Here is a 21,893-nt window from a genome sequence, read left to right on the forward strand (position 1 = left end):
CATGATGATCTTAGAGGTGCTGCAGACAGGCTGTGTAGACCTCTACATGCCCCAGAGGCAGGGAGCAGACATGGGCTGCCTTCTTCATGGGCTGAATGAGCACAGCTGTGGGCCGAGCAGCACAGAGACCCAGGCATCTCCAATGCCCACCTATGGTAGTAGAGTTATACTGGGTGGTGAACACTGCAGATGGGGGCTGAGATTCACACTGAGGAGGTCTGGAAAAGCATAAAGGTCTGGAAAAAGTAAAAAGGTTGTGGAGAATTCATCTGCTTGTACTTGGGCAGAGCTTCCTGTCAAATGCCCTCATGGAGAGGGCAAAGAGGTACAAATTGTTTGACTACTGCCATTCACTGGGTTATATCACACAGAGTCACAGATTTTATCACTGTACAGGATTTCTGCAAGTCATTCAGTCTGGAGTGGGGATGACCTGCTGGTAGGGACAGCAAGAGCTGTGTTCCGGGTTGAGAATGCTTTCCAGCCTCCTCGCCTGGTGCTTGATCCCTGTGGGAAAGGACCTGCAATGTGAGGAAGCTGTTGCGTACTTTCTTCAGGCCCCTCAGTCTGGCTGACTCTGAGTTTCCAGAAAGTCTCAGGCAAGCAGAGAAACCTGTTGTGCAGGTGGTGCATCAGAAACAAGACAGCTTTCAGAATGCAGCATGCTGACAGGAACTGCAAATGCATTTAAAGATGGAAAAACTGCAGAACGTGGCAGCTTGAAACAAAAAATATGAATAAGAATTAATGAAATTTGATCACATGTGAGCAACTTATTGGTTGGAAGTAAACCAAAGCACATGTTTAATTGAGGCAGTATGCTTGGTGATAAACAGTGGCAAAGGAGACATAGGTAAAAGTTAAACAAGAGTCTGTCTGTTGGTTATAAACCTGTTTTGTAAAGCTGTGGTGCCTGCTTTTAATATACCGTTTTATTTCCATGCTTTTTCAGTGTCAGAATGACATAAACAAACTGGAAGGAATTGAGATAAGGGAGCCATAAATAATTAAAATGCTGGAGGGGAGTGTTGAAGAAAGAGGCAAGTACTGATTGAGTTTGGCAAAGTGTGGGTTAGGGAAAGGCATAAATCTTAATCCTTTGAGAGTAATAGCACAGAAGGGAGAACAGCAGTGCAATTGGGTCTGCGTGAGCAGATTTTTCTGGTGTGTCTGTAGCTGTGTGGGCCTGCATCTGCAAAGGCAGGCTTAAACAGAGCAGGCTGCAGGAGCAGGGCTTCCTCAGAACTAAAGGCTAACAAGTTACAAAGCTCATCGGAAGACTGGTTGCTGGAGTGTGAGAGGGGAATAAGTCCAATGCTGAAAAAAAAACTGCTAGAGGAAGTGTGATGAAATACCAAATATTGAGAAGAATCTTGGTTGAGGATGAGGTAGTTATGGACCATTATAGTATAGAAAACATTGCTTTTTTTGTTGTCAAACAGTGTGGAAAGTGGGCAGGGCTAGATGGAATGTACAGCATTGTGATTTCCTTACGGAAACAAGTTGTGCTTACAGCGTGATGGGCTTTTCTTAAGAAAAGGGATTAACAAAAGAAGCAGACTTAATAAAATAACACTGTATTTTAAATCTGCTTTCTAAAATGGTTACCCTGCACTGAATCTTAATTGATTCAGTAATCATGATGCTAGAAGTCTGTGTTGCTATTGTGCTGCAAGTCTTGAGGCAGTCTGTACGGCTTTCTGTTTTGCATAGTTCCTCACTGGCGAGGTTTTTACTTGCTTCCTAACTAAACAAAGGTGATTCCAGCTCTGGAGCTAACAAGTTTTTCCACTGATTCCAGAGCTGTGTGTAGGCTGTGTTCCTTTCTATGTGGGTGACGCTGGCAGCTCTGTGCAGTGTCTAGGGAATCCAGCAGGTTCTACCTGCATCCCTTTGGAGTCACTGCAGACACTTGCTTGGGCTGCAGCAGTGTGATAGCAGGGCTGATCCTCTTGCAGATCCATTGTGCTCCCACAGCAAAGGCACCCATTGCTTCAGTGTGAGGAAGGGAAAGCAAGATCTGTTCTGTGCTCATCAGGTAGCATGCAGTAAAACAGCACAGGTTCTATTGATACTACTCTATTCTTATTTATTGTTTGATCGCAAAGAAACAAAATCGGTGCAATAATCTTTGGTCCAGTAATACTGCAGGGGGGTACCTCACCTGGAGACTTCTGTGATCCCTACACAGTTCCCTAGAAGTATGTGCTTATCTCAGAACTGGCTTGTCACCTACAGCCATGATTGAACCAGTGAGCAGCTTGTGACATGGAAAGCATGCATTCCTAGGCTACTTAATAGGAACTGTTTTTTTTTTTGTCCCACCAAAGGCACTGACCTTAGACTGACACAGTGTATGAGAAAAGATCAGGGCAAAGCCTGTCCATTTTTTTAGAGCAAACTGCACTTGTCTGGCTGCTGCAGGCCCTGCTCCATTGGCATCAATAAAAAACATAGCGAAACAGAAGGAAAATAAGGAGCGTTTTGGAAAAACAGAAGCACTGTATGTATCTAAACACCCACATGGAGCACTTAGCTGCACAGCCTGAGGTTCAGTACAGATCAGCTGTCAGATACACGTAGAATTAAGATTTAATATCATGTGTTTACCATTTCAACTAGAAGTAATGCAGTCCACCACTTCCTGATCTTTCCTAGGCGTTTGATTGTAAGAGGGGATAGAGGTGAACTGCTGACCTTGGTCAATCATCTTTCCTTCTGCTGGGGCTGTGAAAGAGATGCTGGTTATTCTGTTGTTGTGAGAACTTGGAGTAATCAAACTGAGGTAATATTACCACTGAAAATGCGTCCTAGGCTAACAGCTTTGTCAGGATTAATACGGGCTCTGTATGAATAGCATCTTTCCTCTACATCCATCCTCTTTTCTCCCTCTACGTCCACCTTCTTGGAAAGTCTTCTCAGTGGATATCTGAACTTGAAATGCCACCTTCTCAGATCATGAAAGGATCTGTGTTGTTTAGAAGACTGTTAATGCGGGGACACTTAGACTTGTTGAAGATCCAGAGTGTGTTTGGTGGGAAATGACCACCTGATAACCCTTGGATTTCTTCCATGTGTTTGTAATGAGTGCAAGTGAATGACAGATGAAAGCATACAGAAGGACAGCTTGAGACACAGCACCTCAAGCACAAGTGTGGTATTTACTGTCACCACCTAGTGATCTGTAAGAGGGACAGCTTTCAGGTTAGGTTGGATCAGGTGTTCATAGTTCTTTAACCAGCATAACCTTTGATTGTAACACAGTGTGGATTTACCAGTGCACAGGATTTACTGGAACATTACTTGCTGTTTACTGAGTAGAATAGAGTACTCAATTGGGTTTTCTGAAGGAAGTTGCTTTTTCTGACCTCCAAAGCTAATGCTTTTCACTTTAACCTGAATTGTGTACATAGAGATTCAACGACTTGCAGATTAGCATTTCATTTATCTTGATAAATGATAATATCATTACTGGTCTGGGTGGAGTGGTGTATGCTGCTAGTAACAATTAGGGTTTTTTCTTTTTTCTTCTTTAACTTGCTTTTAAGAGAAGTAGCATATTCATGCTATACAGGAGGTACTCCTGCTGTTTGTTCATATGTTTTCTTCACATTCCTCAAAAATGGAGCAGCTACATGACCTCGGGATGTTCTTTCACTCTGAAAGACTCTGCAGAGACTTCCAAACGTGTGTTGCTATTTGGCAAGATTCAACTTGTTTAGTGGGTGTAAAAAGTTCAAGCTGATGGAACTCCTGAAAATAAGCTCAAGATCTTGAATGCTTTTGTTTACTATAACTTCCCATGTTAGGATCAGCTTTGTTCAATTTAGTTTGCTGCATATTGCCAAAGAACTGGCGTGTGTGAAATGTGTATTTGGAGAGTATATTTTCCAGAAAAGGTAGGTATTTAAATCAGTTCTGCGTATTTCCGAGACTAACATGATTAGTGTGTTTTTTATTTAAATGCTTTCTTCTGTGGAAGCGAAATAGCACAGGAAAATAATGTTGGCAGAGACCAGAAGTGAAGAGGATTGTATCATACTATACCAAAAATCTGGATTGGCTGCCTAAACAAATATTGGCAGTGGAAAAAAAGCTTGTGCCTTTTGCAACAGATTGTGTTCCGTCCTTTTATCGGATGTGCAAGGTGACTGAGGGGGAGGAGGAAGGCATGGCTGATGTGCTCTGTTTTACAGCTGATTTTGCTGGTTCCGGATAGTGCAGGAAAAATCTTCAATGTAAAAAAACGTAGGAATTTTGCCTAAAGCAGGTCCAACTGAAAGTATTCCATCTATGTAGAGATGTAGGCACAGACATTAAATTAAGTAAGCATGAGCATAGTTTTTAAAACAGCTGGAGTGTTGTAAAACTGAAAAGACTGAAGGAGTCTTTTGGGCTGGGGGCTTTCGCAAACACCTGGAGCTTCGAATGATTCCAGGGAGTTCAGGCCCAATCACCGCCCTGTACTTGTATCAAGGGGACCCACAGTCTAAATCTATTCAGGTGAGCCTATGAAATCCCCAAAAGTCTGAGGAAAAGAGTCTCCAGTAGGATCAAGTTTTCATGGAATTTGCTAGATCCGAGTACGTGGTGCACTGTTCATGATGACTGGATGCCACTAGGTGCTCTGGAGCTGCAGGAGGGAAGCACAACAATTCCAGGGCTTGCTCGATGTTAGCTCTCCCTTAGTTAAGGCTATTGGCTTTAAAAATCACAGCAAATCTCTTGCCTGCAGTGGTAGGTTGGAGATGTTAGTTAATTAGCACTTATCTTACACTTTATTAAAGGCTATTTGTTCACATTTTGAATTTGAATAGTTACGCTGCAGATAATTGTTGCTGCAATGTTTCTTACGATGTAGATTTATTCTAATTAGTAGTATCAAGACAGAGCTCATTGCCCTAAAGGCGGGAAGAGTTACCTCATTTATCTGTTGCTGTTTTGGAATTGTCAAACAGAAATGATGGCAGCTGAATGTTATGATATATTTTTCTCCCCCCCTCTTTCTGAACAAACAATTCTTTTCAAGTTTTTGTAGGAATTTACAGGGTACACGTGGCTTCCTTCAAGTTGTTTTAAAAGGAAGAGGTTACCAGAGTACTTTATGTAGTCAGATCTTCTATTATAGATGCATAGTGATGGGGTTTGTTTTTTTTTAGTGTAATGTTCAAAACATTATCAGTCTACTGGGAAATGAAGAGTGAAGCATTATTAAAACTGTTACCTTCTAGGTGAACGCCTAATTAGTTAACTGCAAGCCATTGTTTTTGTTGCTTATTGCTGGAAAATATAATAAAGATGTTCATTAGTATTGATGAGTCTTTTAAAAAAGATTTGAGTGACTGAAACGTAAGTCTCTGGGATGGCAAGATGCCTATGAAATACAAAAATTACTATTGTTTCAAAATGAAATATGATTGTTCAGAGGCACAGGAATCCATGCTCTTTCTATTGCAACAAACATACAGGCTGAGAAAAGACAAAACATGGAGAAAGCTACCAAGAAATGAAAGAACAAAACAAATGAGGCCAGCGAAGGTCTTCACAGAAAGAAGGTATGACAGTCTCTTAAATCAGGCGTTCAGAAACAGCAGCTTTTGGAAACACTAACTGCTTTGTGTGAGGGAAAATAAGGCCCGTGCAAGTGAGAGATGGAAGGCTGGAAAATAAACAGGGAGGGCCTTTGAAAATGTTATTTTTACAGGAATGTTCTTTACTGTATTAAGGATGTGTCTGTGGATCTTTACCAGCAGTGCTCATAGCAAAAACCATGGCAAAGCAGTTAGAACTTAAGAAAGCTGAAGTCAAAATGCTGAAGCTGTTGCTCGACAACTGAAATTTAGACTTCTGAAGGAGACAGAACAAAGAACGTGGTATTATTGTGAAAATGCCTTAAAAAATGTCGTTTAAAGATCCACAGAAACTCAAAATGTTACAATCTCAGTGTGAAAGTGGGTATTCTGCGTTGTCACATTAGGCAGAGAAAATGCAGCTGAGGTAAGGCTGGGTCTAAATTGGATTCAGTCTCAATGATAACATGCTAGCCAGTTTTCACTCAAGAACTAGCATTCAGTGGGTGTAAGGAAATGGGTTTTTTCTAACAGTGTAACTTCGAAAAAGCATTTGACAGCTTCCATTGCGATTTTCTCTGGCACATTTCGAAGTGTTAGAGTATGCCAACACAAGTAATTAACAACACAGGTTTTTAAATCAGGTTACAACTTTCACATTTAAATCATTCTCTACAATTTGTGTTTACTTCAAAATAAGAACTGATCCTTTTACTTCACACTGCCCTTGACACTATTGTAGAAAATCCTAGCTAGTTGCAGTGCATTGGTCACAGACCTTACAAATGGTATCTGAAGATGCATTTTGCTGGTGGCACGGTTCTTTCACATGGCAGCTGTGAAAACAGAAAACATGCTGTCCAGAAGATGGTGGGAGTGGGAAAGAGCGATAGGTCCCAGCTGGAGCCTTGCTACAGAAGCTACGTGGGGCTGAAGCAGCATCCACATTCCCATCTCTGCTGATGGCTCTGTGCCTGCTGTAGGTTAAAAAGCACGAGAAAGGACAAGTTTCCATTTTCTTACAGTTGAGTGATTCTGTAAACTAAAGACTGTTTTCATGTTATGTTTGGTAGCCATTGATAGGCGCTCCTCCATGAATCTGCCTGATGGCTTCTGAACCATTTTATATTTAGGGATCTGAGACAACCAAGATAGTTTTGCTTACCAGAAGATGGGCAACCAAGTCTGTTGCTTTCCAAGTGACCTGTAGGAGATAGGAGATATTAATGAGAAATAATCTCACAGGTGAGCAACAACCTGTGATGCTGTTTTCATTCTTGGGTATGAACGAGCGAAAGGCCAAAATCTGCCAAAATAAGAGTTGTGCTTAAATCCATTAAATCCATCAGACATGAGACCTCAGAAATGAAGGGTAATAGTGAATTGCCTTACTTCTTTCCTTTGGGAAAGAGAAAGTCTTTAGGATGTCTGGGCTAAAGGTGGAATGCTGTTGTATTGATGACTGTTCTTCACATTTCCAAGGGTGATTCTGTTCTTTAAGACAGAGGTTCCTGCATCAGATTTTAGGGGGCAAAAAAGCCATTTATTCCCAAAAAGGCAACCCAGCAAAGGTGGGATGATTTGATTCTTGAGGGCTTCTGCTAGAAGGTGAGAGTGCTTTCTTTTAGCTTTCCCAAACTTGTTCTGAAAGGACATACACTGTGTTTTTCAGAAAGTTAAGGAAAAATTAGAACCATTGTACAGTGAATGAATTTCATTCTAGAATACAGAGTTACTTTGCTGCCTGTAGCACAGCTTATTCAAGAAGTATTAGATGTTTATAACTGTCTGACTATTAGCATTTTTCCTCACAAATACCCAGTTGCACAATCTGATTACTAAAAAGAGTTTTTCTACACGTCTTCATATAGTTTTAAACACCTAAACAACTACATCAAGAAGTCTTTTTGGAAGACCATAAAAGCTAAGCTGCTGCTGTTGTTGCCTGGTGAATCTACTTTGGGTAAGTCCTCCTGTGGTCACCATGCCTACAGCCCAGGAAGCCTGTGGCATGTGCTGCACAGCACTGTCTGTTCCTGGCCTGGACCACTAACGAGCCCAGGTAGGCATCACTGCACATCTGTCTGGCTGAACTGCCTTCCCTGAATTTGGTGGAATTATCAAGCCTTCCTTTCCTTAATGCCCTGTTCTTTTCAGTGAGCCCTCACTGGTGGGGGCCGGGGGGAAAGAGGGGAGGTGAGGACTAAAAGGGCCAACTAGGTTTCATTAATGGCTGGATTAAAAAGCAAATTGATACATACAATTGCAAGGCTGATGTGATGATAATGTATGCTACTAAATTTATTTGATAAATACAGTTGGAAGCATTTATCTAGTTATGCTTCCCAAGTAGTTATTTATGGCATAGTGCTATAATAAAGGCAAAGCTCACTCTTTGTTCCTCTGCTTAACTTAAGTGACCAGACTGTGAGAGGTTATCGAAGCTATGAGTGCAGAGAAGTATCTACTGGCACTGTCTTCATAAATCCTGCAGCAGAGAGCTCTGGAGAGCAAGGTCTCTAGAGAAACATTCCAGAGTGATCTTTTCCTATTTCTGTCCTAAACCGCATCATCTTCTTTCACCTCCTTCTGACAGTTGTCTTATCTTCCTCCAAAGAAAGGGCTCTGACTGCATCTCATCAGCTGTTCATGGCCTTTCTGAGAGGCACGGAACAGAGCCCTGGATACCATGAGAACCAACCCAAAGTGGCAGCATGAACTCAGTGCTGCACTATACGGACTTTCTAGCTTGCAGCACTGTTGCAGCACTGTCCCCTGTAGACTTGTTTTGTAAGTGCCTCTAAACTAACAAAGCATGGGTTAAGGTTTTGATTCTTGCTGAGGTTCTCCAAGCGTGTAAAAGTAAGTTTTTGGCTATTCCTGCTCAAGAGCTTTCTTTACATAGTAGACATTTATTATGAGAAACAAAGGGGGGAAAAAATGCTTACCTGACTTATGGTTTTCTGAACAGTGAATTGAAATGCTCTTATGGGGAAGTGATAGGGAAAGATTCTGGAGAGGGAAATCCAGGTAAACACATGGGTCCCAAAAGCATTGCACCACCATGTTGGCAGTGACTTGAGTGGTACGGTAGATACCACAACCATAGACTCATCCTGTGCAGTTTCTGTCTTAAAAGAAGGAAGAAAAAAAATGCTGTCATTGTGCCATAAGTAACTTCTATATCTTTTCTTGGGTTTTCATATTTGCTGTTAAGATTTTATATTCATATTGATAGTATTTAAAGATGCATTTGAAATGAAGCCTATGTACATTTTGTGACTTTGTGATTCGTGGTCCTTGTCTGTTTTCTCCTACTAAGTTTGATTTATACAGGAAGCTTCAATACTTGATTTAGATCCTATATAGTTTAAGTTGGAGAAAAAGAACAAATATTACTTAAATTGACTTTTAAAGGCTCTTAAGACCTCTTCTTCAAGACCAATGTGTTACAAATAGAATGCCTCCATTGAAGAAAAAAACAACAGTTTCTTCTAGCTACAAAACCAAACCATTAATTTTTTGTCGCTTTGCTTTAACCCTGCTGATTTTACTTGTGAATTCCCTGTATAATTATTTACCAAGTCAATGCATAATATTTCACTTCAGCGGCATTCTTGAAGAATGTGATTCTTGTTTAAAGCATATTTTATTCTGACAGATAGATTTAGAGATATTTGTCTGAAAATATTGGCATATCCTAAGTGAAATGGCTTTTGTTAGCATTGGTTGTTTTTTTTTTTTTTGCTCCAGTGAGTGTTAATTGTTCTGTTGCTAATTGCTCATTGTTAATAAAAACACATGCTCTGGTCTATCATAAAGCACAGAGAGTTTGCAGGGTTATTAGTTTGAGACAGTTCCTCTGGCAATAGGACTTTTCCTCATCCTCACTTTGCCATATCTTGGCAGGCTGTGTTGAAAGGTCTGTGCAAGGCTCTCCCCATCCATGCAGCCTTTTCTTTTTTTTCTCCCCCCTTTCCTTCAGTGAAGATTGCCCTGTCCCTGCTGGTGTGCTAACAGCTAATGACAAGCTCTGAAGCTGACAGGCAATGTGATTCCCAGACTGCAGTGCCAGCTGCTTTGGAGCTGGGAAGAGATCCAACTGCTAAGGGCAGCCTGTTTTGCAATGGCAGCAATAGCATCTGGTTATTTGAATTTTGTACATGGTGGAAGCTTTTCTCTGTTTATCAGTTTAGTTTTAGATGGCTAGAGGTAAGAAAGTCAACTCCAATTCTCATTCTCTCTTGCTTTTCAGCAGTTGTTTGAATGTGGCAGGTTATCTTAAGATAACTGTAAATGAATAAAACTGAGTTCTGCGTACTTCAGTTTATGATTCTGAGTACTGTAGAACTTGTTATACGGATTGTGTATCCAAACATACAGCTCTCTGCAGTTGGACTGGCTCTCTAGTTCCTCTCATGTACATATGGAGCTTGGACCTGGAGCAACAGCATCGGAAGTAAGAGGATGGCAGGCTGACATGTACTGCTCATCTGCAGGTGACAATGGTGATGAGAGGTTAATAAATTCATTGAGGTTGTTTGCACTTAATGAAATTTTCCAAGAATGATACAGGTTAGGCTTCTAGTTTGTTGATAATTTGTTCAGTAAGATACTGCAGAATAACAAATAAGTGACCCTCCTGATTGAGAAAGATGCAAGAGAAGGGTTATACATAACCATTTTCTGTCACTATCACTTACTGGTATAGTCTGGCTTGATTTTCCCACTGTCAATATATTGACTGGTTAGTTAGAATCCAGCTAGATGCTTCAATCTTAATCCTGCTGCTTTTATTAAGAAATACAGTCTTCTTTACTTTCTTTGAAATGTTTCAGAGCTGTGGACATGCGCTCTGCTTTGCGAAGAAGGAAAGCTGAGCAGAATAAGGAGAGCTGACTTGTTCATTTGAGGCTATACTGAAAGTAAAGGCAGAAGTGAAGTTTCTTGACAAGCTGCAGTTCAGTGTTCTGGCTGTTTGGCTCTGTGACCTCTCACAAAAGAGGCTTGCCAAGATGATGAAGGCAGCCTGGGAAATCAGAGCTGCAAATGTCATAATTAAAACAGTTTGCCACTCTTCCCAAGCCCCTGAAGAGAGAATCCCATCTGGTATGCAGTGTGTTGTGAGATGGAGGAGAGCCCTTGCTCGAGAAACAGCTCTTTTTCTGTCAGCAAAATTTCTGTAATAGATTTTGTTTACTACGGAAACACTTGGATTTCAGGGAGCCACCAAATGAATTATAGCAAAAGCACTGTGTGTGCCTTTTGTAGAAGACTAATTTTCAGGCATCTGGAAGCGATCCATCTACTGAGTTCTTTATTTCTAGAGTAAAACTCATGGAGTAGAGTTGGCAGGTGGCAAGGTGATGCTAAGTTGTGCTTTCTCACCTTGTGGTGACTTGTGCAATGCATGTCACAGCATCCTGCAGTAGTGAAGAGCCTGGAAGGACGTGCTGATATCACTGCTTTGTCTTACGTGCTGTAAACTGAACATGACTTCACCTTGGGTAGTACAAAAGCTTGCCTAAAAATGGGCTCAGTTTTTCTATGGGGGAGGAACGGTGGTGAGGAGCAGCAATATACACTTTTAATAACTGCGGAATGGCGATGAGGAAAGCAGAGGTAACAGGTATCCACATGGAGATTTTGGAATTCCAACTGGTTGAGTTTTTAGGACTTGTGTACCCCTGAAACTGTCACCTCCTCTGGCTTTTGTATTTTTCTAAGAGATGACATCACTTTGTAATGCATCTTGCTGCCAAGTGAAACAGTTCAGACTAATGAAACGATTGCATAATGCTACTGAGAATGTGCTGTAAAATACTTGGAAGACGTGCCAGTAATGAGCAGTGTATTGTGACTAACTCCTGTAGCAAGTGCACTGGTCATTTAAGGAAAAGAAAAAAAGACAAAACAAAAAAAAAATGAACAAACAAGAAAACAAAAACAACCATTAAAAAAAAGAAAAAACACAAACAAATACCCAGCACTGTAGAACTTGCCTTTGAATTATTAAAAAAAAAAAATAAACACAAAGTAATCCGGAATCCAAACAACTAACAGATTAAGGGGCTTAGATAGCTGTGAAACACAGACCCTTTGGGGGCATAAGGAATTGGAAAAGTGGTGTTTGTAGCTTCCTCAAGAAGGGAGTATACATGATGAGGCTTAAACATATTATTTCTTAAAAACAAACGTGCTTGCCATGGGATTGGTTTTATATGCAGAGGAGGTTGTGTCTTCCTCATCTTCAACCTGCCCTTAAACAAAGCACTGAACCTGTTCATGGGCTTGGCTTTTTACAAGGACCTGGGTACTTCAGGAAAAGGTACCTGTATGTCAGCTTGTGTCTGTGTGGCACCGAGTGCTGCTGGAGCAAAGAAATGGGCAGAACTTGGAAGTAAGCGATGGCTGGGGAAGGGTGGGCATTGCAGTGCTGTGTGCTTGGACTGACTTTGTGAACAGACGCAAGTAGTGCCTCAGGCCTCATTTGGCAGAGCAGGGTGTATCCATTAGCAGAGGTGTGGAAGGAGACCTCCCAGTGTTTAAATGGACCAGGGACAAGCAGATCTTTGTTAATGGGCTTCATCTGCTGTCTGCTCGGTGCCGGACAGTGGCTGCATTCGCAGCTGTACTTGCATGCAGCTTCTGGTTCCCGGTGCTGGAGGAACAAAGCTGCTGCCTGTTCCTCAGTGATGAGGAAAAGGAAAAAGAGCACAGGGCAAGAGATGGCTGGGAGGCAGGAGAGTGGGGGAAAACTTACGCTTGCAAAAACAATATAAAAAATCCACCACTCACTGACTTAGGCTACCTTTGCATGTGTATGTTGCGTACGGCTGGCCACTTGGTGTGACATTTAACGTTGGTACAAGCGTTTACAACTACCATTGGATTCAAAGAATTCTGAGATTGCCTGAGTTGGATTTATCCTTCAGGGGCAAAGGTGTATGTGTTTGTTTAGTTCCTTCCTTTTCAAGCCATTCTTGATCCCTGCCAGGAGTCTGCCTGATGAGATAAACAGATAGTAGGTGGAATGGAATTTATGGAAGGTTTACTGAGCATCAGAAGGGACTAGCTAGTCATTAGGTTGTAGTAGTTATGCTGGCTTTGCTGAAATAATGCCCTTCCAAGTACCTGCTCGGAGCAGGCATAAATTACTGGACTGAATCTTGTGATTCAGATCAGTGTGGATTGGAAGAAGTTAATAGTCCGGGAAAAGATGGAACAGCTGTATTAGTATGGAAATTGCTACATTTTATGTTGTCCACTAAATCCTATAACATCAGGCAATAAATGCAGTTACCATAAATTCTTAAAAGGAAATGACCGTAGCAGATGTTGCGAGTTAGCTCTGGGAAAGCTATATGATTGAGGGCTATGTGAGAGCAAAAGGGTTGAGCTGTATAGGATGTGATTCATCTCAACAGTGATGTTGCATTTCTTCATCCCATTTTGGTGTGATTAGTGCGAAGAAATAGAAGCCAAGAAACATATAGCATGACTGTAAATTACATGTGTGGGGAATTATAGCTGGAGTAACGCTGCATAGCTCTGTTGATTTTTACTGGGGATGTACAAGTTGTCTGCACTCAAGTACTTGGCCAGCGATCTTAGAAACAAAATGGTGTCTAACAAAAAGTGTCTAACTGATGGCAGTTTTGTGGAGTGAGTACATGTTCCATGCTAATCTTGGTCTCAAAAGGTGCTACCAGATGATCGTGGAAAACAGTGCAGCCATTAGGTGAAATAATCCAGCGATTGGGTTGAGAATCTATTTTGTTTGAAATGACGTTACTGTTTACTTGAACTGATAAATGAATCTTGGCAGGTGGAAGTGTTCTGGGCTGATCTCGGATGCATGCAAATGGCTCCTGTTTTCAGCAGAGCCAGGCCAGCTAGAAGAGAGTGGAGTGGAGCTCCTGTGACCACCACAAACTGTTGCTGGCAGCGAACAATATTTCATGACACTGTTAATCAGGAAGAATAAGAATGTGACATAAATACCATATTGATACTCAGAATGTGACACAACTAGTTCTGAAGTCGTGTGAAGATTTTGTGACACTACACCTGTAACTGCTCTTTGCAGTGGTCACAATAAATCTAATGGGTGTTTACTTTTTTCTCTTCCTCTCCTCTCCGTGAGCACTTCAACCCCTGAGCTAAGTAATTTTCCTTTTGAATACATGAACAATAAAACTGGTCCTCATCAGGAGGTTTTGTGAGCACATTGAGAACTGACTTTGTCTGGAAAAAAAAAAAAAGCCAAGTGCAATGAAAAGTAGCAAAAGTTAGCATAACTGCCTCAAAGTGTGGCTGTTATCATGATTTAATCTTGCAGAAAAAGTTTAGAAAAAACTCTATCCATACCAGACAAGTCCCTTGTGGGGAGGAAAAAAAAAAAAAAAAAAAAAAAAAGAGAAAAAAAACTTTTGCCAACAGTGTATGTGCATGTTTTTACACAGTTGAAGCTATTTAGGAGGAAAGCCGTGGGCTGCTTGAGCAGTCACTGCAGCAATGCAGTTTCCCTCTAGTGAAACACCTGCAGAAGCCGTGGCTCAGGTGGGCAGGTGGGAGCAGAGCATTGCCTTCCACAGGGTGCCTGTGGGATGGCAGCATCCTGCACTGCTGGGGGGCATGGAGCACGGGCTCCATTCGTGCATTCCCACCTACTTGTCTGTGGGGCACAGCTTGGCACGGGCACCTTTCAGAAACGTGAAAAATAATTGCGTTATGCAGCTGATTCTCAGAAATGCAAGTTAAACCATAAATAACTGCACAAAGCAAGATGAGAACTGGACAAAACGAAAGGGGAGGTGCTTGGAACAAACCGAGTGTCAGAGAGCCATAAAACACACCTCTGCAGCCGTGAGGCAGGTCCTTGGCTCAGAGAGGGGGAGAGGAAGTCTGGAGAAGATCAGACAGCAATAAACAGTCCTGGTTTATGAAGGACGGATTTTGGCAAGCAGACTTGATCAAAACTTCGAGTAACACAAGTAAGGAATGAAGTGTGTGCTCTCAGATGAAACTGTGTTCTAATGAAGGGACAACTGGCAGTTTTGGGGTTGGCTTATGTTTGGGTAGGAATGGGGCTGAGTGGCAGCTCAGGGGGAGGAGTGGGGAAGAGAGATGTGCAGGATTGGGAAAAGCACCCAGCAATGACCTGGCAGGTTCAGAGACTCCAGCTGAAGAGCTTGTGTCTGTGCCAGGTAGCCTGAGGGCAGTTTTGTTCAATGCCAGGTGCTGGTTAACATTGTTACTCCATGAAAGAGAATGTTAATTGCAGAGATGGCTAAATACAGCTGTGGGGCTTATTTCCTCAAACTGCTTGGCAAGCCAAAGGAGTAATGTAAATCAGAGAAAGTTTCTAGAGAGCTTAACCAGAAACTCAAGGAATCTTGAGATTCATGGTGGAAAAATACAAGCAGGCACATTTGGTGGGAAATAATTCAAAACATGGATGTTCCATGACAGGAGAAGACAGCTGGAAAGCAGTAGTGCTGGGAAGGACCTGCAGTTGGTAATAGGAAGGAAATGAGCTAGATTTTGGTGTATGACAGGTAAGAAAAGCGGAAGACAACATACAGGACTCTGAATGATTTTGCTACAGTCCACATTGTTTTCCAAAGGTTAGCATGGAACTATGATTTTGAAATCAAGTTGGGCAACCTGATGGATGGAGCTGTGCATGTCCCTGTGCACTGCAGGGGACTTGGACCAGATGGCCGTTAAAGAAGCCTCAGAATTGAAAGGGACCAATGACTCCATGGTAACTGAGAGTTATCAAGTGAGACCTGACAAGTTTTGTTTTATACTGTTCTTTTGTTTTATACTGTTTTAAGGTACAAATATTTCTGAGATAATCCTGAATAAGGCTTTTTTTTTTTTTTTTAACTCAGCAATGATTATAAAGAATTTATGAAAATTGATGCGATTTTTTGCATTTTTCAATATATGTTTTAATCAGTAGCAGTGTTGGTAGAAACATTTCTGTGTGGTCTCTTAAAAATAGTGAGTTAGGAAAAAAAAATGGAGACTCCCTTTACAGTTGGTGAGAACTTGAGGAACGGAAGTGTAAGCGTATGCCCTAAAACTGGGCTAGTTGTGATGGAGGTGAACTGCTAGGTCAGGGTTTGAAGTGGTGATTGAGCATCTGGTGAAGAGGTGTGGCTGGCCCAGGGAGCACAGGCAAATTGTTTGCACCTGTGCTCCCAGCTAACCAGAAGGAGCGGACGAAACAGCCTGGGCTCATATAAAGGCGAGCTGCTGGTAGGGGAACATCTCTTGGACCTGGGCTCCTTTTGGGGAGGAGTGCTGTGCAGCCAGTGAGCCCTTTCACCTGCCAGGTGAGTTTGATTCTTCTTTCTGTGCAGGACTGTTAATCTACCTGTGAATGCTCTCCCAGGTATCTCCAAGAACCTGTCTTAAGCAGTTTTGTTCCTTTATAAGCAGTATGTGAAGTAACTGAAAGTATGTAGGTAGGAAGGCAGTGCTGTAGTACTATAGTTGGCTTATGCCAGTCAGACCTTAACCTGTGTGTGGAAGCAGGAATTTCACAGGAACTTCGGGGCCAAGTCTTTGAAATTCAGATGCTGACTGCAAATTATGTAAAAATCAGTACTTCGTAGATTTCTTTCTTTATAAAGATATTACTTACTTAGAAGGAATGTCAGGTCTGTCTGCAGCATGCCTCTGTCCTTAAGGAAAGGTGATATGTTAAATGTAACAACCAGCAGATACCGTCTATTTTATATCCCAACTGTATGCTGTTTGGTTAGGAAAAAAGAAAAAGGCATTAGAATAAAAGCATGAAGTAGTTAAAAACATCAGAAGCTTCTGCTTGAAAGAGTATTGTCAATTTAGAGCTGTAGCAATTCTATTTAGTAGACTTGTCCTTCATAAGAAGAATGTATCCATAGGGTATGGCTGCAACCCAGCTGTAATTGCAAATATTCAGCAGTCACAACTGTTGCTATTGAGAAGTAGAGAATGAATTCGCTGTTCAAGAAAGGGATATTTCAGTGATCCTAGGCTCTAATGAGTGCCTATCCACACAATTAATTTTACTACCAGCAATAAGCAATCCACAGATAAGCTTTTCATAGCAATGGGCACTTGAACCAGTAGTCAGAAGCCAGCGCTGACCAGAGAAATGCTCTGCTGCAGTGGAACCCCCAACCCTAGTCAAGGCTATTTAGCAGTTCCTGTCATCATAAAACAACAAATATCTGCACTTCATTCATAATTTTGATAGTTGCTGAGGGGAATTCACAATATAACGTATTTCTTTCCCAGAATGTGTTATCATTTGAGGTCAGTAGTGATGAAGGCTTCTGCTTAGTAACCCAAAGCCAAATATTTACACACAGTAGCATGCCTTGGGAGGTGGGGATCTTACAGAGGCAAATAGAGATACACTGGGCATAATGGTGTGGAGATGTCTGTTGCTGAGCATGCTCATTTGGGAGTAGAGTAAGGTTTAAAAAAAAAAAAAAAGCGTTTGTTTCTTTCTTGTTGTTTCCTCACACAAAATAATTTGTCTTCTGCCCTTGGTCTACTTGTGCAAACAGAGTGGTTTGACCTAAACTGGATAACCTGTGTGCTTTTTCAGAGTGTCGCTTAGCACTGTTTCATGATGTTCCAACAGACTTTATGAGTGTGTATATAATTGAACGGCATTTTTAGAGGAACATTATGCAAATGTTCAAGATAGAAAATAGCTTCAAGCCAGATTTTTAGAAATGAGAATTAACAGAAGTATTTCTTTTTTCAGTAAGTGTGACTCAAGGACAGGAGAAGTTGGTATGACCTCACCCAAATTGAAAGCATCAAACCAGCAGCTCTGCAGTACTGCTGGGAGGAGGTTACTGTGATCCAAGGGAGGTTTTCGAGTGCTTTCAATCTGTTGCTGGGAAGAAAACTGTTTTAAACCATTGATGGAGGGGTGTTTTGCTGGTCAGTGCCCTGATATTGGAAATAGGTTACAACCTCCTTCATGGCAGCAAAGTTGCAGAGGTAGATGTGAAACTAGGCTACAACCACTGCGTGTACTCCTGTGGAGCATTAGCAAATTGATTTTTCTTGTAGAAACCCTCAGAGAAAGGGATTGGTGAAAATCTTGGTACAGAGCGTTTTATAAATGCAGGGCTTAGATCTCTGGCGCGTGGCTGGCTGCTAACAGGGCCTTCACCTTGGCACTGACAGGACCCAAGTGCCACTGAGTTTAGGTGATAGAGGAAGGGTAAGAATACAGGCAAAGCTTTGCAGGTTGGTATTTGTAGTCATGATCAGTTCTGCAGGATTCTTCCATAAAGAACTTGATGACAGACCAGGTAAGTACTTTAAGGAAAATGTTTGTAGTAATGAGGAGCCTGGCAATTTCCATTAGTGTGGGATTAATCCTACCCAAGGTAAATGAATGATTCAAATTAAACTCCTACTACAGTAAGGAGCTTCTCAAAATGTAGAGGAAGTTCTTCAGGTTATCCAGGTTTATACATCTAATAAAATAAATAGAACATTCCATACATCTCATTTATCCTAAAACTTCAGTCTGTGTTTTCCTACTATCATGTATTACAAGAGATTGTCTTTCAAGGCCAGTGTTTTACACCTGCTGTCTGGTGCTGATGACATAATGACGTGAAATAGGGAAAGAGTAATTCCATCTATTGACTCTGCAGCATTTTATCAAACTCACTAGAACCAAATTCACCATCTGTGCCTTTTTGTCAGGGTCAGTAATAGCTTATTCTAACCATTTATTTCTTAGAGGGCTCTGTTTTCCCTGCTGGGTATGTGACATTAATACGCTTGCTAATGTACGTTTTGAATAAAATTACCAAGTAGTTGCTACGCTTTCTTTAAAGGCTGGCTTACATTTCTTTGTTACTTCTGTCTTCGGAGAGAAGCTTAAAAGCTAATTTTTTGAATGAGTGATTCTCTCATTTCCCTGCTGAGATGGATAATTCACGGTGCACCTTGTGTCTTGTGAGGCTGTTTTCAAGCTGGTAAACCAGAAATGTCAGTTAGGAGTTCTATTACAGGCTAGAGACACCTCTAACTGGAGCACCGTGTCCCATACTTACCTCTGGAAATAGTGTTCAGCTCCATTTTGGTATGCTAGAGAAGACAGCTTCAGGTGGTGCGCATGAATTTACCCTGCCTACATTTGGCAGTGAGAAAGGCAGCAGTTGTTTTTGCCTCTGTACAGCTCCTTCCCCAGATAGCTCCCTCCTGGCTGAGCAGTGGAAATTAACATTGAGGCCTGGATGTACCCATGCATGTTGACTGCAGCTTTGAAAACTCTGCTTGCTTTAATCTCGTTGCACTCCTTCTTCTCCCAATTTTGAGATGGCTCTGGGTTTCCTTGAGGAGCTTGTGAAGGACTGACTTCAAGACATACAGTTTCTGGTTATGTTCCCCCCCCCCAGCTCTGGCCAGATCTGGCTGCTGCTTTTGCTCATTAGAGAGAGGATGCAAACAGCAGCAGATGCCTGCTGGTGGTGATTAGATAAAAGAAACAAGTCTTCAGATGCTGTGAGAGGAGAGGTACTTCCTGGGTGGGTTGAAGAGAATCGTTTCAGTTTCAAAAGGCTGATGTTAAGCTTCCTATCATCTTGGTTTTTTTGCTTCACTAGTTGAGCAAATGTATGTCTTTTCCTTGCTTGTCTTTTTCGTTCTGTCTCTTTCTGAATTCACGTCCCTCATTCTCATCTTCCTCTATTAGGTCTTAGTTGAGTAATGCTAATTTGCACCCCTGTGCAGTGACACTCACTTGGAAATAGAGATTTATTTCTGGCTTTTGTTCCCCAGAAGTGGAAACGTGGCCCTAGCAGTCTGGGACAGCAGGGAGAAAAAGCTGTTGTTTGAGAAGCAACAAAGGATGAGTTGCTGTGCACTATTGATTGTGCTAGGCTCAGAGGGAGCAATGGGCCTGGGTTTGCCTCCTTCACACAGCTTGTGGCAGTGTCATCTGTGGAGATGAAGGGGCTGAGATGCATGAGCCTGGAAAAGGGAATAACATGGGCATCTTGCTTTTGAAGGCAATGCTTTGACTGACTTAAGGGCGTCATCTTCTGCTTTTATCCAAATTGAAACCTAACCTGCTGCACCTGAAGGCAACCTTCAACCCTACTGTATTTGTGTATCTGGAAGCTGTGAATAGTTTGCATTTGAGATACTTTTGTTTAAACCCCGAGTAAGTGCTCCTTTGTGTGTTAATGCTCACAGTTCTTTGAAAACTGCGAATATGGTGCAAACTTTTTATGAGTGTGTGCAAATTCCATTCCAGCCAGCTGGCTTTTTGTTTTGTTATTCCTTTGCAATGTTCTCAGCTGTCGGGTGGATTTTATTAGCAGCCATGTGTGACTACAGTGTTTCATCTGAGACTACAGCAAGGTGTTCCAATGAGCCTTGCTGTGTGATGTTAATGTAGGCTTTTTCTTTTGAGCTCCTGCATTACATATTGGTCATCTATGAGACCAGTCTTTGTCTGATTTCCCTGTAAAAGTGCTTGGCTTTTTGGGATGTATGCACTCTCCTGTCTTCTGTGCTGTTACTGAGCTCACTGAGACCTCATCAGTGTTGATACAGACTGGGGGCTGGATTGTCCTGAGGTGATGATTGCAGCTTGTCTGTGCAGTGCTTTAGAGAAGAACAAGGGAATCCTGGGTGCAAAGTGACTGTTTCAGGCCTGCCCTTAGGGGCTGCAGTGCCAGGAAGGCTGTAGTGTTAAGTGGAGAGCAACTGTATTTTGGATTAGCTAGCAGGAAATATGGACACTAAATTTATGAAGTTTAAAGGGAATAACGCCGTTACAAAAGCAGTGATAAACAGAAATTAAAAACTCTGCACAGTAATTGCTATCTGCCTGTCCATTTGAGTTAGCTCCACAGGTTCCTGTCTCCTTACAGAGTGTGTTCAGGACTTCCTAGCACAGGCTTGTATGTTATTTCTTTTCACACAGGCTCTGCACTGGCAGAGGCCAGTCAGGAAGTCTTCTCTCCCTTCTATGCTCCCAGCCCACTAGAGGAGTTTTTTCAGATGCAGACCTTGCCTGCGGGGATGTTTTAATCCTTAGTTTGTGACTGATGATATTGCAGTATCCCTCACAATAGTTAATTGGCTGCCCTTTTCTTGCTGTGGGGGATCATGAAGTCCCTTGACATGGCTGGATGAGATAAGAAATGCTGGGACAGTTAAATGGAGTCCGTTCAGGGTTTAGCCAAGCAGAAGAGTCCTTCTTAGCAAATGAAGCAGAATAACAATAACTCTTTCTGCATTATAGGGTGACCAACTCTGAGTGCAAACTGTTTTGTGTTATGAATGCAATGGCCTCTATAAACACCTATCCTGCTAATGACATTTTGGGTAGTTATGTTAGTGGGCTGAATACAAATAGCTTGCTTTCTACTCTTATCTGAGGGGGAAAAAAGGGCAGTACAAATAAATATGCTGGGAGCTGCAGCTTTAATAAAATCAGATCTTTCAAAGTGGCTAATTTTGATGTTCTGTTAGATAATTGGTCTGTGTAATGTTTTATGTAAAGTTCAGTAAATATCTTCAATAAAATTGCGTATCACTTCATAGCAAAGGTAATAAACTGGTAATAAATCCAGTGCATTCTTTTTCTAATGCTATGCTCAGTTTGCAGTACTCCGCCCTCACGTTATTCTTCTAGTTTTCACAATAAGCCTCAAAGTGGTGGCTGTCAAGGAGTCAGATCTTCCCACAGGTTGGCTTAGGGAAACATTTTAACACAGACGAGGTGGTATCTGCGACTGTCTCTTCTGATGCAGTGGCTTGAAAGCAGATGACAGCTGCAGGTAAAACACATGACATAATGTGTGATTCATGTGGGAATGGAAGAGGAACCTTTGAGAACATACTTCCTCTTCAGAGAGAAGCATCAATACGTACTGTTCAGTACATCACTTAATGAACTTTCTTAGTCTGTAGGCTGGGCCTACAGGGTTCAGAGTAATTGTGATCAGATGGCTTAAAAGGTCGTACATAAATTGAGTTGTGTGGCCACAGATGACTTTCTAATGGATTACAAGCTTTATTATGAAAGCATTGGTTATGATACTTAACAAGAAGCTCTAAGACAGATTAGGTGGAATTAAAAAAAAAAAGCAGAAAGCTGGGTTCAATGTCTTTTAGGGTTAATGGGGCTTAATTTCTCGGCCACGGAGAAGCCTTCAGTTTGGGGATTAACTCCCAGGCAAAATAATCACATTCTATCTTGGGGCATCTGAAACTAGATTGGATGAAGTACTGGAAAAGAACCTGTCAAGAGCAATTCAGCACTAGCAGTAAAAT

General features: G+C 41.7%; 1 protein-coding gene across 5 annotated transcripts in view; it reads left to right on the forward strand.

The window, feature by feature from the left end:
- The window catches only part of PLCL1 (phospholipase C like 1 (inactive)), a 231,462-nt gene that overhangs the window by 98,891 nt on the left and 110,678 nt on the right, over positions 1-21,893 (forward strand). Inside the window, exon 1 of one of the 5 annotated variants that reach the window (XM_052675372.1) lies at positions 15,760-15,916. The exons of 3 other annotated variants lie outside the window; for them this stretch is intronic. The gene's annotated coding sequence lies outside the window, so the exon portion shown is untranslated. Of the gene's footprint in view, positions 1-15,759; positions 15,917-21,893 lie in introns of those variants that run through there. One more of the 5 variants, XM_052675370.1, reaches the window with a different exon arrangement.

The sequence above is a fragment of the Tympanuchus pallidicinctus genome, unplaced genomic scaffold (genome assembly GCF_026119805.1).
Source record: "Tympanuchus pallidicinctus isolate F22 unplaced genomic scaffold, pur_lepc_1.0 scaffold15, whole genome shotgun sequence".
In the NCBI taxonomy this organism is placed as follows: domain Eukaryota; kingdom Metazoa; phylum Chordata; class Aves; order Galliformes; family Phasianidae; genus Tympanuchus; species Tympanuchus pallidicinctus.